Below are 16796 nucleotides of genomic sequence, written 5' to 3'. Positions count from 1 at the left end.
TTTACAGGACGTTGGTGAGGGCTCATCTGGAATACTGTGTGCAGTTCTGGTCACTGTTATAGGAATGATATTGTTAAATTGGAGTGGATTCAAAAATTATTTACAGGATTTGGTCAGGAATGAGGGTTTGGGTTATAAAAAAGGTTGGGAATTTTTTTTCACTGGAGCATCAGACGTTGAGGGGTGACCTTTTTATAGAGGTTTATAAATTCGTGAGGGGCAGAGATCAGGTGATTGGGGGAGATGATGGCTTAGTGGTATTATCAATGGACTGTTAATCCAGAGACCCAGAGATGTTCTGGGGACCTGGGTTCGAATCCTGCCACAGCAGATGGTGGAATTTGAATTCAATGAGAAAATATCTGGAATTAAGAGCATAATAATGACCATAAATCCATTGCCAATTGTCAGAAAAACCCATCTGCTTCACTTATGTCTTTTAGGGAAGGAAACTATCATCCTTACCTGGTCTGGCCTACACATAACTCCAGACCCACAGCAATGTAATATTCACTTACCTTCCCCTTCTAGACAATAAATGCTCGCCTAGCTAATGATGCCCACATCCCCTGAAAGAATTTTTTTTAACTGGCAAGTGTCCTTTCCCTCGGGTGGGAGAGTTCAAAACTAGAAGGCATACTTTTAAGGTGAGAGGAGAAAGTTTTAACAAGGACATCAGAAGCAACTTTTTTAAAATAGTCATTTGTTTGTGGAATGAACTGCCGGGGGAGTGGTGGATGCAGGTACAGTTGCAACATTGAAAAGACATTTGGATAAATATGAGTGAGAAAGGTTGAGATGGATAAGGGCAAAATGCAGGCCCGTGGGATTAGGTTTAGTGTGGGGACATGGTCAGCGTGGGCTAGTTGGACTGAAGGGTCTGTTTCCATGCTGTATGACTGACTCTATGACACTATAACGAGAATGTTGCGATGCAGTCAGTGGAAAAGACTGAAGTTTTTATGAAGGAAAGGAATTGAGACTGATTCTGAGGTAGTATAGCAGCACTTGAAGGAAGCAAAGTCAGGAGCATAATAATCAATGTACATTTTCCACGTTACGGTATTTATTATTCCTCAGACTACCATTGCAATAAATCATGACTGATCTGCATCTCTGCTCCATTTTCCTGAACATTAAGTTTGATTCACATCTTTGTAATTAAAATGCTGCTAATCTCCACCTTGAAAATTTCAATTGAGTTAGGATCCATAGCCTTTTGGAAGAGAGAATTTGCTATTACCATGACAATTTTTCTTTCGATATAAGTGCACCTTCATTATACTCCTGAGTAGCCTTGCTTTATATTTAATGTTGTGATTCCTTGTTCTGGATTCTTCCACCAAAGGAAAATAACTTCCCTACATCTGCTCTTTCTAATCTGTTCACTGTTTTAAATAGGAGAAATAGATACATGCTCTTCCAATCATCTGTCACTTACCTACCTGCTCTTCACTGAATTAATGATAATATTTACCAGAGTAGCATCTACGTCCTATTCTATTCCATCAAAAATAAATAAGTTTGTCCTTAGTGTTTTTATATTTTGATCACCTTGATATAGATTTTGAGGTATATAGGCAAATTGTTTGAATTTTAGTTTTATTTACTGAAAAGTCGAGGCAACTAGAAACTGTTGCATTATTTAATTCTGTTTAAACATCCTGCAAAAATCTATATTTGTTCTTTCCCTAAACTCTTGATTCCAAATATAAGTCACAATGCCCACATCCCATGAATGAATAAAAGCATGCATCGCCATTATTTTAAGGTATAACTGTCTATGTCTAGTTTAGCTTGCCTGACGTTTATTTTGTTTGCATCGGTGAACAATTGTGTAGAACATGATTTTAAAAATTGCTGAGAACTCTTTGATATGATGTACCTATGAGATTTTGTGACTTTATTTATACTTGATTTTGTTTCTTTTCTACTTCCACTTACCTTCTTCCATCAATCAGCTAGCAGGTTTATAAGAAATATTCTGTATTTTCCACTGTTTAGACTGTAGAAAGAAGGGTACAACATGGAGAGGAGGCAAATGTATGATGAAAGGATATATCATGCATGATATGATGAGAAAGGTATTGTTCCACTTTGAAGTTTCAAACAGGCCTTGGGTCTCATTTTGATTTTTAAACATTTTCTAGATTTTTTTTAGTTTTCCATTGCCTCATTTGACTGTTACTACCTCATCCTTTTTGATCTGAGATTTTACATTGCTTTCCTGAATTACATACGTACACTACTCTTAACCTTTCTGACAGGATTCTGTTCTTTTGTTTTTTTTCTGTACTTCCTTTTCACATTTTCTTTCCTTTCTTTATTTTGTTATTTTCATATTTCAGATTGTAGTTAAATGTTTTTTTCTCTTTTTACCCAGTTTTGTAGAGTTTGCTATTTATTTCTAGATTTATATTTCTTTTCCCTAGAGCCTATGTTTCCTCACATTTTACGACAACCATCACACTGTTAAACTCAGTCCTGCAGAAGGGTTACTCAACCCGAAACGTTAACTCTGATTTCTCTCCACAGATGCTGCCAGACCTGCTGAGATTTTTTAGCAATTTATATTTTTGTCAGGATGCTACTCATTTGGCCTGTCAAGTGCATAGTATAATATATACATATAAATTCAGATTCTGCAAGTGGCTAATGTAGAGAGGGTGACCTTTTGTGTCTGTGTGAACTAGAGTTCTGCACAAGCGAATTGATGAAATCATTCTTTGGCTGTTGGTAAAATGGTTGTGGAGTTTGTTTGGAGAAGTTTGGACTCGAGTTTTAGTCAAATCCTGCGAGTTCCATATTTTATAAGCTATAAATGGCGGCCTATGTAATAAGGTGACATGAGGAAATATTTTCTGAAATTAATGCAACATGTTCATTTGTGGCTCTCAGAATGACAATTGGATAAATACTTGAAGGGGAAGAATTTTCAAGGAAAAAATTTGATTGCTACACACGAGAGTCAACACAGGCTCAATAGGAATGGCTGCCTGTGGTATATCATTCTGTGAATAGTTGGCCTATAACTGATTAGACATAAATAAACTTATAGGATTTACGAAAGTGAAGGGAACTCTTATCTCTGTTTGGTTGATCTTACATTCGATAAGCTGAGAGAACCTCAATCGCCATTAAAAACCCAGGTTTGTTTTTAAGTGAGTTTTTTTTAGCCCATTAATGATTTGCTTATTTTTATATACTTTGTCAAGCTAAAATCTTGACCTTTAAGTGCCTGACAGAACTACTTCACACAGAGATGTAGCTGTAAATACAGCAAGCAACTCCAGAGAAAGAAAATTAGCCCAAGGAGGAGATCAATTAAAGTGCTAGGAAGTAACTGAATGAGTTTTTGAGGCAACAGAAACTGACTAAAATGATCACCTAATATATTATTTGTAGGAAATGTTACTGCGGGCAGCCAAGATTGATTGATTGAAATACAGTTGAGGTTGGAAGGTAGTTCTAAATACCTGGGCTTCCCTTTTGCAGTTGGACATTTTAACTTAATGAGATTAGACTCCCTTCACACTCTCAGCCATTCAGTAATCTGTTAGTATATATTCAGTGCTGAATTTTTGTGACCAACTGCAAGTTATTAGGTTTCAACTGCCATTAATGAAATTTTGAATCATTTTGGGTGAGCGCTGTCAACATCTGTCTTGATAACATCTGCATGCACATAATAATTAAAAACAAAATTTGGGGGAAAAGCATGCAGAATTGAGGCAAAGGGCTCTTTTGATAGAGTGGTAGTATCCCTGGGCCAGAAGTCTGAATTCAAGCCTCACCCACCCTAGGCATGTCACAGCATGTCTGGACAGGTTGAGGCGGAATACACTATTGATTTATAACTAATAGCTTAGATTGATTTTACAACTGTAATTTCTTTTGAAAGTTCAGGTGCAGCAATAAAACAAATGAACATTGCCGTTGTGGTTTACAATGTCATCTGACCCTGCTCAATTTAGATTGTAGTTTGGTATTATTTCAACTACGAATTCTATATTTGCTTAATTTCAATACTGTGAAGAAAATTGAAGAGTTATGAAATTTACTTTTGTGCCATTTTGTTACAATTCCACGTGAAATTTCCATAAAGTAGTGATAGACAGGATGCAACCTTATTGGGTTGCTTTGTGTTGTTACGAACATACAGTAATAGAAACAAAGCAAAAATATATGGAAAAAATAGGCCATTCAGCCCTTGAGCCTGCTCCACTATTCAACAGGATCATTGCTGATATGAATATAACCTTACAATCTGCATTCCTGTTTATCTTGATGACTTTTCGAGCCCTTTCTGTAAAAATATTCAAGGACTTTGCTTCTACCATCTTCCTTGGAAGAGAGCTCCAAAGATTGTTGACCCTCTGAGAGAGATTTCACCTTGTGGTTTAAATGGGTGACACCTAGTTCTAGATTTTTCCATAAGAACAATCACATTTACCCTGTCAAGACCATTCAGATATAATATGTTTTAATATAGTCCCCTCTTCAATCTCTGCAACTCCTCACCAGTTAGATAATTTTTTTTTGTTCTTTTTCCACTTCTGAGCATTCCAACTTTTTCTGCTGGAGTAAACTTGTCATGGAGGTGGGCAAGGGGTATGAGTTGGCATGGAAATAAATTGGGAAATGGAAGGGTAGTGAGGGTTAAATGTCTCTAATGCAACTGGGACAAAATCTATGAGAATGGAAGCAAGCCTTTTAACTAGCTCACCTGGGCATCTTTGAGGAGAAAGTGAGGTCTGCAGATGCTGGAGATCAGAGCTGAAAATGTGTTGCTGGAAAAGCGCAGCAGGTCGGGCAGTATCCAGGGAACAGGAGAATCGACGTTTCGGGCATAAGCCTTCCTGAAGAAGGGCTTATGCCCGAAACGTCGATTCTCCTGTTCCCTGGATGCTGCCTGACCTGCTGCGCTTTTCCAGCAACACATTTTCAGCACCTGGGCATTTGCTGCCTACATTATACACAAGGATTGGCAAGCCAAACCTGATCCTTTTTGCTGCCAAACCACAGCAAAAATGAATTGGGTTTGCCAAGTTGGGAAATTTTCTGACTCAAGCCACCTTCCCTGCTAGCACACATCTGACCTTCAAAGTTTCTATTCCCCCCACCCACACTTATGCTTACTCACTTCGTTGGTTGTAAATATATATAGCGATGTTCTCTACCTTGATTACTAAATTACCTTGCATTCGTTGATTGGTCATACCCTCTATATAATGCTTTTGCTTTTAATGTTATAAAAATTCATTCTGTTCCATTATATCGTCTTCTAACCTTTCTTTGCATTTCCTTTCTAATCTCACTTTTCATTTTCCAACTATGTTTTCCATTGGTTGGACTTGCCCACATACTATTAAAATGCGGTGTTGAATTAGTTTCATGGCATCTGGTCTGCATGGTGGACAGTGAATTTTTCTCTTCCTCATGTGATCTTTTTTCACCTCATTAATTATACAACTGAAACATCACTTTTTTTTTTGTTGGGAATTTCATGCCAAGCGAGGTGGAAGTGCTCACCACTAGCCATACCTTCCTACTAATATGCCTCTGGCACCCATATTTAAACACTAACTGCTCACCACTTTAGATGCTGCAAGCCAGGAAATACCTGTCAAACTTCAGTGCTTGACCCTGAACATATCTCATAGAAAAAACACTCTAGTTCCCTGGTTTCGAGACAGAGATCTGAAGGTATTGGTAGTCAAGGTGATGTTGAGGAGGACAGTCCTCTATTTTGGGCTGACTGTCTGAGGAGGCTATGCAAAAATTATAGCATAGGTCAGTGTTGTGTTCTGAGTGAAAAGGGACTCCAAACTGTGGTGTAAGAAGGATAGGGAACCCTTATGTGCTGCAAAGGTGAGTGCCACTATTTTCTCTCTGCTACCTCTCACTCATGGGCCAGCAAACATACACTGTCTATCATTGTGCACCCCTCTCTCTATGACTGATGGAATGCACCACTCAGAATTGCATGAATATTGTCCAATCACAGAATACAGGAGTTGTCTAACTCCCCTTATCCTCCAAAACTATTAACCCTTTCTGCCTTCTGCGCTGCTTACTCATTCACTGGGAACACCCCGCCCACTCTCCTGCTTATATAAACTGCTCTTGTATGTACTTCCATCGTACTCGATCCCTCCCTTTGTGTCAATGCAGGAAAACCTAGCCCATTGTCCAGACTGATGTCCCAGTTACACTCTGACCTACCTGTCATCCCTGGACTGCCAGACCTGTCTTATGGGACTGACCAAAGCCAACACCAGGAATGGAATAGGAAGTATCCCTTGACTGACTGCATTCCCGTTCACACCACGAAGGACTCTTGTCCTTTGAATTGCATACATGGCCATTTACTTGAACCACATACAGCAGTGTTGGACATTCTGCTGGCACAAGTTGCCTGCATCTTCCTTCCTTCATGCCAAGTTGACGACCTGTAACTGAGCGCTCAAAATGTTTTGCACTGAAAAGATAGTGTCTCCAACCACACACAGGTAGCCCAGTAAATGCTAAAATGAGTGAGACCTAAGATGGCAAGTAAACACAATAAGGTGTGTGTGTTCATGTTAGTGCAAAGCAATGCATGAGCGACGCAGAGACTAGACAGAAACATGAAAGCCATGGGTAGAAGGCCTTGGATCGGGGGTAGGCAGGACAATGTGAATCTGGTTGTTTTGCACTGAGGAGTAGCACAGATAAAGGCTCAGTGAGGATGGTGAACATGGAACATGGAGGTAGGGATGTTGTGTGGAAAACGTGGTATGGTGCTGGGTCAAGCAGTCAGTACGCTGCAGCTGCTAGGTACCCACTCCAATTTTAACTCAATATTTTTGCACTAACTACTTTTTTTTGGTAGAGCAAAGAAAAATTAGAAGTGGAATGTAAATAGGGTGATTTGGAGCTTTGATGGGATGCAAATTCATGGAATACATTTGATACCACTCAGTATTAAAATTGTGAAGTCACCATTTAAGGTTTGAGGGAAAAACGGGGAAAGTCTTTCCTCGACATAGGGAAAGAATGAAAAGAAAAATCAGATTCCCAATTTTGCCACTGTAGTCGCCATTACTCCTGCCACATCAGCAAGGAAAAATTCCAGTCTGTATTTCTTAATATTTTGTTGCTATCCTTGGTTTTCAAACCCAGTGTTTTCTAATCTGCCACTAACTTCAATGGAAATGTGGGAGCCTCATTAATGCATATTAACAAGGTTTACTGCGACAATGCTGACAAAAGTTAATTTGGTTTTGCGGGAGCTGCTCTGAGAGTTCCTGATAGCAATCTACATTTTTAGAATAAATGCTTTTTAAAAATGTTTACTATTTATTTAGAAATAGTTATTTTTATTCCAGATGAGGAATAAGCAAAGTTCATGATGGTGTTGTCCCATTATTCTTGTACATTCCCTGCTCTATCTCTTCACTGGTGGCTTGTAACTCATCCAGAATTGTAAAATCTTCCTTTCCTATTATTTAAATCTCTCTAAGTCTTTTTTGTTCAGCCTCCTGAGACATGTTTATGTTCTAATATGTGATAAACTACTGGTGCAGAGGGGTGGGTCAAAAATAAATGGTTAGAGGAAAAAGCCTGTTTAAAGATAAGTTTTACATCTGTGGTTGTTGAAGCTTCTATAAGCAAGAATCAAAGATGGTAGCAAAAAGCAGCCATATGCTGCTCATGAGAATCACTGGTGGTTAGATTGTAGTGCATTGTCTCAAATCAAATCATGGCAGATACCATTATTGAAACAAAAAGGTAGGGAATTTGTGGGGACAGAACATATGTTGATAATTCTGAAGTACTGAGCATGGTCACAGTCAGTAAAATTGGTGTTGATTAGTGCAGAGCATGTGTGTCAGGCTCGGTCAGTAGGTCACAGAGAAGAATTTAAGAACAGAAGCTATTGGGTTTGAACTTTGCTAGGCTTAATTCCTCCTTTTTGTTCTGAGTACTAGGAATGTGAATTTCCAAAGGGATTCTTCTGCCTGTTTGCTTAATTTCAGCCGAAAAACCATAAATTCCCTTGCAGCTCCTTCTGCAAAGTTACTGCAACTAAAAAGTAAAAGTCATCTTCTGTGTTTTAGGTTTATTGTTGGAAAAAAGGAGATGGAAGGAACTGAACAGTGCTTGTTACACTTAATCATGCTTGCTATACATGCTTTGCTCCATTTGCTGGCTATTTGTGGAATAAAAATCAGTGAGGTGAAATTTCTGCTTCTCTTTCAGGAGCATTTGCCCATTCCAACACAAATTGCCCTCCTTTTGCATTTTAAAAAAAATTTAATGCATTCTCAATCCTAACCACTTTTTTTCTTAAAAAGACTAAGTTCTCTCTCCACTGTCACTGTTGGTCTTTTTCATAGTCACCCGAAATTGGTTTCCTCTGGTCCTCAATCCTTTTAGCAATATATTAAAAAAATCATTCCTGGGATGTGGACCTCACTGGCTGAGTCACCATTATGGTAATCCCCAGTTGCCCTCAAAAAGACGGTGGTGAGCTGCCTTCTTGAACTGCCACAGTTCATTTAGTGTTGATACATCTACAATGCTGTTAGAAAGGGCATTCTAGAATGTTGACCCAGCAATACTGCTGAAATGGCAGTATATTTCTAAGTCAGGGTGGTGAGTAACTTGCAAGTGGCAGTGTTCCTATGTAGCAGCTGCTCTCATCCTTTTTGATTATAGTGATCATAGGGCCTTTGAATTTTTGAAGTGCATCTTGTAGATAGTTGTAGATGGTGCGTTGGTGTTGGAAGGAGTGAATGTTTGTGGATGTGGTGCTAATCAACCAGACAGCTTTATCCTTGAATGTTTCAGACTTGTGTTGAAGGTGTACTTATCCAAGCAAATGAGTATTCCATCACACTTCAGACTTGTGCTTTGTATATACCAGACAGGACTCACCTCAGGTGAGTCAGGAGGTGAGTACTAGCTGAAAATGTGTTGCTGGAAAAGCTCAGCAGGTCAGGCAGCATCCAGGGACAAGGCACAGTAATCCTAGCCTCTGACCTGCTCTTGTAGCCACTGTATATAATTAGTCCTGTTCAGTTTCTGGTCACTAATCACATCCAGATGGTTGGGAATTCAGTAATGATGATGCCGTTGAATGCGTGTTGGTTAGATTCTTTATTGTTAGAGATTATCATTGCCTGGCACTGTGTGATGTGAGTGTTCCTTGCTATTTGTCGGCTGCAGTGTGGATCTTGCCTGTGTCTTGCTACTTTTGGACATGGATTATTTCAGTGACTAAAATGTTGTGAAGCACCTGAAGGTGCTAAACATTGTGCAATCATCAGCAGAAGGGAGGTCATTGAAGCAGCTGAAGATATTGGGCCTAGTACATTATTCTGAGGAACTTCTGCACTAGCGTCCTGAAGCTGAGATGACTAACCTCCAATAATCATATCTGACTGCCTTTATGCCAGGTATGACTAACTAGCAGAGAGTTTTCACCGATTCTCATTGTCTCTAGTTTTTCTAGTGCTCCTTGATGCCACAATCTGTCAAATGTGGGGATGATGTCTAAAGACATCTCTCTCACCTCACTAAATAGTTTCTTTCATCCTCCTATGTCCATCTATCAATCAATTTATTTGTGTCTATGAAATGTCCTCTCAATCTTCTCTAAGATGCAAAGCTCCAGCTTATTCAGTCTGTCCTTCATCCCTGGAGCCATTTTGTAAATTATTTCTACATCCCCTCAACAGAGGTCACAGCTTTGTAGAATCGTGCCCAGAATTAGATGCAATACCCCTGTTAATACCAGGCAGTGAATTGCAAAGATTCATTATTGTTTCCATTCTTTTGTATTTTATGCCTCGATTTATAAAACCTGCTGTATGCCTTTTTAACAATCTTCTTGACATGCCTGCTACCTTCAACAATGTATGCGTAAGTAGTTCCTGAACTCTGCCATTGCACCCACTTTAAAATTGTATTAATTATTTTATATTGCCCATCTTCTTTCTTCGAACAAAATGTATTATGTTATAATCTGTACATTGTATTTAATTTGCAACGTGCATCCAGGCAGCATCCGAGGAGCAGGAGAGTCGGTATATCGAGCATATGCTCGTAACATCGACTCTTCTGCTCCTCAGATGCTGCCTGACTGGCTGTGCTTTTCAAGCACCACACTCTTCAACTCTGATCTCCAGCATTTGCAGTCCTCACTTTCTCCACATATCCATCCATCCTGTATTCCTTTCCATATCCTCTTGAAGTTATTACTATCCTTGCAGTTCACAATATTTAAAGTTCTACATCATTTCCAGTTTCTCCTGTGGAATATCATGGTACATCTTAATCAAAAAAAAAACTTATCAGCAACTACATGTACTTTCTACTTCCTGTCAATCAGCCAATTTATGTTCATGCTTTTTGTTTCCCAGCCCCTCTCTTTACCCACAAAGTTTATACTAACAGACCCACAAAACATTTCTCTCGAAAAAGCTGCATATAAAATTGTCCTCGCTTAAAAATTGCCCAGGACAATAAATGTAAATTTTCTTCAGAATATGGCCTTGTGAATTGTTTGAAGTCTGGACATTTGAAGCCTACCTGAGAACTGTTTTGTTTTGAAAACGCTTGATTATTTCAGGGGTAAGCACTGTATTGCTTTGAAATCTGCCTGTTACATTTTTAGTACCTATCATGAGAGAAAATTATTTCCTAAGTATCAATGTTGTCCAAGAAAGTCCTCTTGTTTAGGATTCGGGCTTCATAGCAAAATTATAACTGCTCTTTCCTTGTATTTTAATTTACAGCCTTATTAATACATTTTTGCTCAAATCTAGTGAATCTTAATTTTCACAAAAATATTAGTTTTAAAAATATTGTTGTACTGAGTAGTTGGCACCATAATTTTGTCATACTTTAATTCTGATCTGATCTGATCTCTCATTCTATCTCCATCCAAGTCCATCCATCCCACCTATGTCAGTCCTATCTCACTGTTGGCATCCCGGTCCCTCCCATCAATCCTATCCCATTCCTAACAGAAACAGATTTTCTGGGCAGGATACTTTGTTAATGGGATCCCTACCTTGTACTGTTTTTGTTCTTCAGCAGTCCCATTCTTCAGTCACATGCTCCAGTCCTTTTCATTCTGTGTGCGTCCATGTACAGTAGGAAGTGCCCACCAAATAAACTCATTAACACACGCACCCCTTAAACTGGCAGATGAAAACAGTCACGGCAGACAAAACACAGGTATTATTATAGATGGTGATGATTACACCATGAAATTATCATCAGTCATGTTGCCTGATCTGAAACACATACTGATGAGATGTTGACAGAATTTAATTGATGTTGTTTGGGATCGGATTTAGGATAGGATGCATTGGTTCGATGTGAAGATATTCTCCTCTCTGGTTTGGGACGCAATTATAATGTTAGGAATCAAGAATAACTTGAATGGAAGATAGGATGACAAAAGCGATATAGTAAATAGAATAGAATGGATCACTTTTTTATGAAATTACTAAAGATGAGTCTAGAAGAGATATAAATGAAATTACTTGAATGATCAATAGCTGCCTCCTGAGAAAAATGAAGGCCATAGTATGATTGAAATTGTTGTGCTCTATACTCAGATTGGAAAACTGTGAAGTGCTGACAAGAAATATGAAGAGGTGTTCACTGAACATACTTTGAGCTTTGTTTGCAGGGTACCAGGGGATCAAGACAAGTGGGACAGCAAATTAATCCTGTGATTATTGCTCTGTATTAGCATCACTAGGTGGAGCTGGAGCAAACAGTATACAGTAGTTTCCTGTGTTCTTTGTGTTAACTTTGGGATTATTGTTCGTATGAATAAATAAAGAGAGAAGATCTCAAAGGGCATCAACTTATGGGTGATGCTTTCTTTTGATGTTTGTGGGCTTTGGGAGGAAGACTGGACAATTTTTTTCCCATTTATCAATTCTGTTTTCAAGGCTGGTTAAATTTTTTTTGCAAAAGGTGTTTCTCAGTTACAGTCCCCTGTAGTATGAACACCAGTCTTTTATTCAGTAGCTATATTAAACAAACATGTTCTTTTTGAGCAAAAGTGCTCATTAATGGTTTTAACTATGCTAATAGCACTGCTGTACTTTAAATCTGTTGTGTACTCTTATTGCTCAAGTATTTAGTTTTTAAAATATTATTTAGTTGAGTTTCCTTTCATAATGTACTATGCCCCATGTTACAATGTGTTAGATAACTGAGTAATTTTCTCTGTATGTTCCTTTGTACTGGAGGAATTGAGCATTCCATCCAAGTCTTGGATCTTGCAGACTGTATATGATGTCTTTCTTCACATGACCACTTGGTGTCATCCCCTCCCTTACATGGGTCAATAGTTGAATCTCTTAACTCTATTGTTTTGCTTACCTCTTAACTTTGGTGTCCTGCCAGAACTTTGCCTTGTTTTCTCATTAATGTTTTTTTAAAAAAGTGCTGCCAACAATATTTAACTATTCACCGTGGCATTAGATTTGCTGTTCTCAAGGGCGTTAGATGCAGACTATAAATATTGGCTCAGCCAGCAACACATACTGATGAGATGTTGATGGAATGAATAAATGAATAAAAAAAAGTTTTTTTTTTCAAAAACTAGCTGCAACCTCACTGATAAATTTAGTTCTCAGTGCTAACTGAGCTATGTGGACAAAGTGTCAGATAATCCATACTCTGCATAAACACATTGGATTTCTCAAGTCATCACATGGCCAGATTTGCCAGAATGCAGCCTGATCATCTGATCTACCAGAAATCATCTTTTAAAAGTGTTACGACTGAATTTGTTAACCAAATAAACCACCAGGCTAATGGATTTTATTTTCATTTTGAAAGGAAGCTTTAGCACAGATTAATTAGAATCTAGGTTCTTTGTGCTATACTTTAGCTTATAAGTAACTAATAAAATTCATTTTTTTAACAAGTGGATTCTGTCAAAAAAAAAGAGGTCAATAACTGTTTCTCTTGTGACTATGACTTCACATTCATGGAATCATCTTTTTAATTGGGCAGATCTGGATGGCAGGTCAATCAGGGACACCTTAGACTGTTACCTCAATTAGAAATTCTGAAAAATAAGTTATTAGAAATAATTCTCTGATTAACCTGAACATTCCTTTTTGTGGTCTTTGATTTCATTATTTATTATTGGTTTCCGAGTAAATGATCTAATCATCAGAGCATGGGTTGCTCCATCAAGGGCTTGAAGTAGCATGTGATATTGGTGAGGCACTTTATTAATGGCCATTCCCTCTGGTTGCTGGAGCTTTTATCAATATATAAGGTGTTTAAATTGATGAAAAAGGGATGACCAAAACAGAAAAATATTGTCATGAGTTAGAAATGTGCTTGTTTATAAGGGATTAATGGTTAATTCTCTGAATCGTAACTACTGCTTTTATAAAACAACATTGGACAGGCATTGCCATTCTGATGGGAAAATATTCATACAACAATAGTTTTGCATTTCAATTTATTGTTTCTAATTATTCTGATTTCTACCTGAGTATTGAATTGAGAGATAAGAGACTAAGATGCGACTTTTACATGCTTCCATCAACCAAATTAATTTTAATTTTGTTCTGTAATCACAAATCCTTTTATGCACTATATAAATACTATGCTTAAAAGGTGCTTCTGTTTTTGTTTTCTCCCAATGCACTAACATAATGAGTTTCTCTCAGTGGAGTTGGCAATGATGCTGGAACTATAGAGTATTGCACAGGAAAGACTTGGAATAATGTTACAAAACACCTATAAAACATTTCAGAAATTGGACACCAGTTGAATATTAGCTGAGTGTGAACTTTTGCTACTCAAACCTTTGATTTAACTGTAGGGTGTAGCATTGAAATAAGGAGCACTGATACCTAAATGGATGGCATCTTCAATCTCTTGAAGAGCCCTGCCACCAGTACATGTCTTGTGCAGCCAGTGAAGATTTCTCCTCCAAGATGTACGTACACACAGATGTACTAGATGCATATGTGCGCTATAGACTGTCATCTTGGGGTGGTTGTGATTACTGTATAATTGTATTTGGTGTCACTGCTCCTGCATTTGTTGGTCCCTTGTGGGATCTCCTTCCTTCTGTAAAGATGCAGCATCTTCAGAAACCCTTGAGAAATATCCACTCCCCAGTTTATTGTTATGCAGTTTGAATCTTAAGCAGCAACTAAGAATTATTATAAGGTATAGGTAGAAGAATCGCATGCAAACACTGTAGATTACAGCACAAAATCCATTGAACCAAATGTAATTTCCATTTGTAACAAAATTCACCCTTAACAGAAGCTTCCATTTCCTTTTTAAGAAGCTAATTTACAGTTCCAATCTGGACTGGCCTGTGCATAAGATTCCAGTCCCATACTCTGCCTGACTCTTCAAGTTCTCAGTACAATGGGGATGTGGAATAAATACTACCATTGTAATATCATTCCAGGAATAGTTAATGAAGTTTTATTTTGGTTTCTGATCATGATGAGGGAGTTTAAAGTTAGGAAATGGATTACTTTCCATGTGGGCATGTACTGTCAGCATCAGACATTCACCTGATCAGCTTTGTAATGGTAGTAACCTGTTCCCTTTGCTTTGCCTTGAAAATGCGTATCAATTCTAACTTACAAAAGCACCAGAAACAGTGATGTAATCCCATTTGCCAGTGCCCCATTATGAGATTGCCAATTAAGCGAACCCACCCAGAACTAGATTGAAACTGTTCAAGCTCATTTTGCATTGGATCCTTATGGCAGGACACCACAAGAGATTTCATCACCGGTTTGGGTTGGATTTGAACTCCAGTCAGAGGTGAAAAACGAGTGCCTAACCCAGATTTTATTTTGTGTGATTTTGTTAATTGCAGAGCAGATGTTGAATTATACAAATTCAAATAAATCAATCTGTTTTATTCTAAATTTAAATCTGATTTAGGACCTTAAATCCCAATATCAAGTTTTGAATCAATTGCTGGGGATTGGTGAGAGGATTGCTTTTCCACTCCTGGTGCAGGTTTAGATTACATAACATTCTGTATGGCTGCTTTAATTCCAGTAGACATTTTAATACATCTGCATGTTCTGTCTAATCTGTTCTGTGATCTCTGTGCTGACCTCCTCCAGATTGGTGTTTGTGTGTGTATACAGTACTCAATTGTAATGCTAGAATTTGACACTTATGCATAATTCTGGACAGTATTCCGTTTAATTCATGTTGAATGTTTAAAGGGAAACTGGATTGTTGTATAAAAGATTCCACAATCTGAAATTATTTGCTCTAAGAAGTTTGATCTAAACTTCATTTTTGTTGTCTATGTCTATGCATCTGTGTGTGCCCTTCATACTGTTTACTGGCTAAAGTGTCTTATCCATGGGCTGGCTTAGTTCCATTTAAGGGATTTATGTACCTTTGTGAAGATAAAAAGGAAGGACAGAATTCCATGTGTTGAGGTACATGAGCTGTATTGAGTTTCCGTTCATTCAGGTGCTGCAGAAATGGAAAGCCCCATGTTATCAACACTAACTATCAAAGCAGATCATCAATGACATGAGAGTAATGACAAAATCAAAGCCAGATGGAATGTCTCATCACTCAGTATTACCTCTAACTGCCAGCCTACCTATTTCTCAAACTTGCCATTCACCTGCTTCTGGCCTCTTGTACATTACCCCATTCCTTTAACCCACAATACGTAATTTCAGGAATTAGGAAAAAACCTAAAAGCCCAAATGACACCAATAACAGTCAGACAGGAAACACAAAGCTCTTTACATATGAAATATGTGAAAAAGCATTGACAATTGTATTGAACTTTTAAAGTCATGCACTGAGATACCTTTCGTATTTAAGAAAGAGAATAATAGCATTCCCATAATCTTTAAAAACAAAGGATTATTTACCTATTGTTCATTTTCAAAAGATCCCTTGAGTAATTGAACTCCTGTTCAATATCCAGTCAGTGTTCACAAAGTTATGTTAAAGGTACTACGTATATTGTGGGTTACTTTAGTTTGCCTGTAACATGGCAAATAGTCAATCTGCTGCTTGTTCTCTGCTAATGCCACTTGTGAACTAACACATTTTGATAATGTTTTGGAGATAATTTTGTCATTTCTCCAAAATATGTTGATCCTTACTGTGCTACATGATGCACTAAATAAAGCTAATTGCACATAAAGTGCTGCTCATGGAATTTAAAGGTTGTGTATGTACAGTGGTGTATTTAGAACTGTACAAAATGAATAGTGTCAAGTGATCATTTTTAAGTTTTATACTGAATGGAAACACAGCTGTTATTATTCACAGAAGCTGAAGATTTCCAATGGAGAGAACTGAGATGGAGTCAGTGATTTAGTTGATGGAAGGGGGAATTTAGTTTGTAAAGCAAGACTTAGAATGTTTTGAGGGATGAAAGGCCAATAAATTACCCAAGTTATTGGGATAGATGGGAGATGGTGGCCCGTGACAAAAGCCTGATTTATTAGGATCTTGTGTCTGTCTTCCTGTGTCACTGGAGATTTGCACAATGCACTACTAGTTCCAGTGAAACAATGTTTCAATTTTGTCACTACAGTAGGGTCTGAAATCAAGGTTCTACACTGATTGGGAACGGATATCAAATTGATCGTACTCTGCTGATTATGCTAAGACTGTAAAGATAATTCTTTAAGGATTTGTAAAAGTAATATGGTTCTGGGAAATTTTTTTTGAGGTTGCATTGGATCAATTCTAACTGTTGGAAAATTTTGGGACTACACTCAAAGAAGGCATATGTACATGCA

This window comes from Chiloscyllium plagiosum, chromosome 11, assembly GCF_004010195.1.
Source record: "Chiloscyllium plagiosum isolate BGI_BamShark_2017 chromosome 11, ASM401019v2, whole genome shotgun sequence".
In the NCBI taxonomy this organism is placed as follows: Eukaryota; Metazoa; Chordata; class Chondrichthyes; order Orectolobiformes; family Hemiscylliidae; genus Chiloscyllium; species Chiloscyllium plagiosum.
This window is presented reverse-complemented; position numbering follows the sequence as displayed.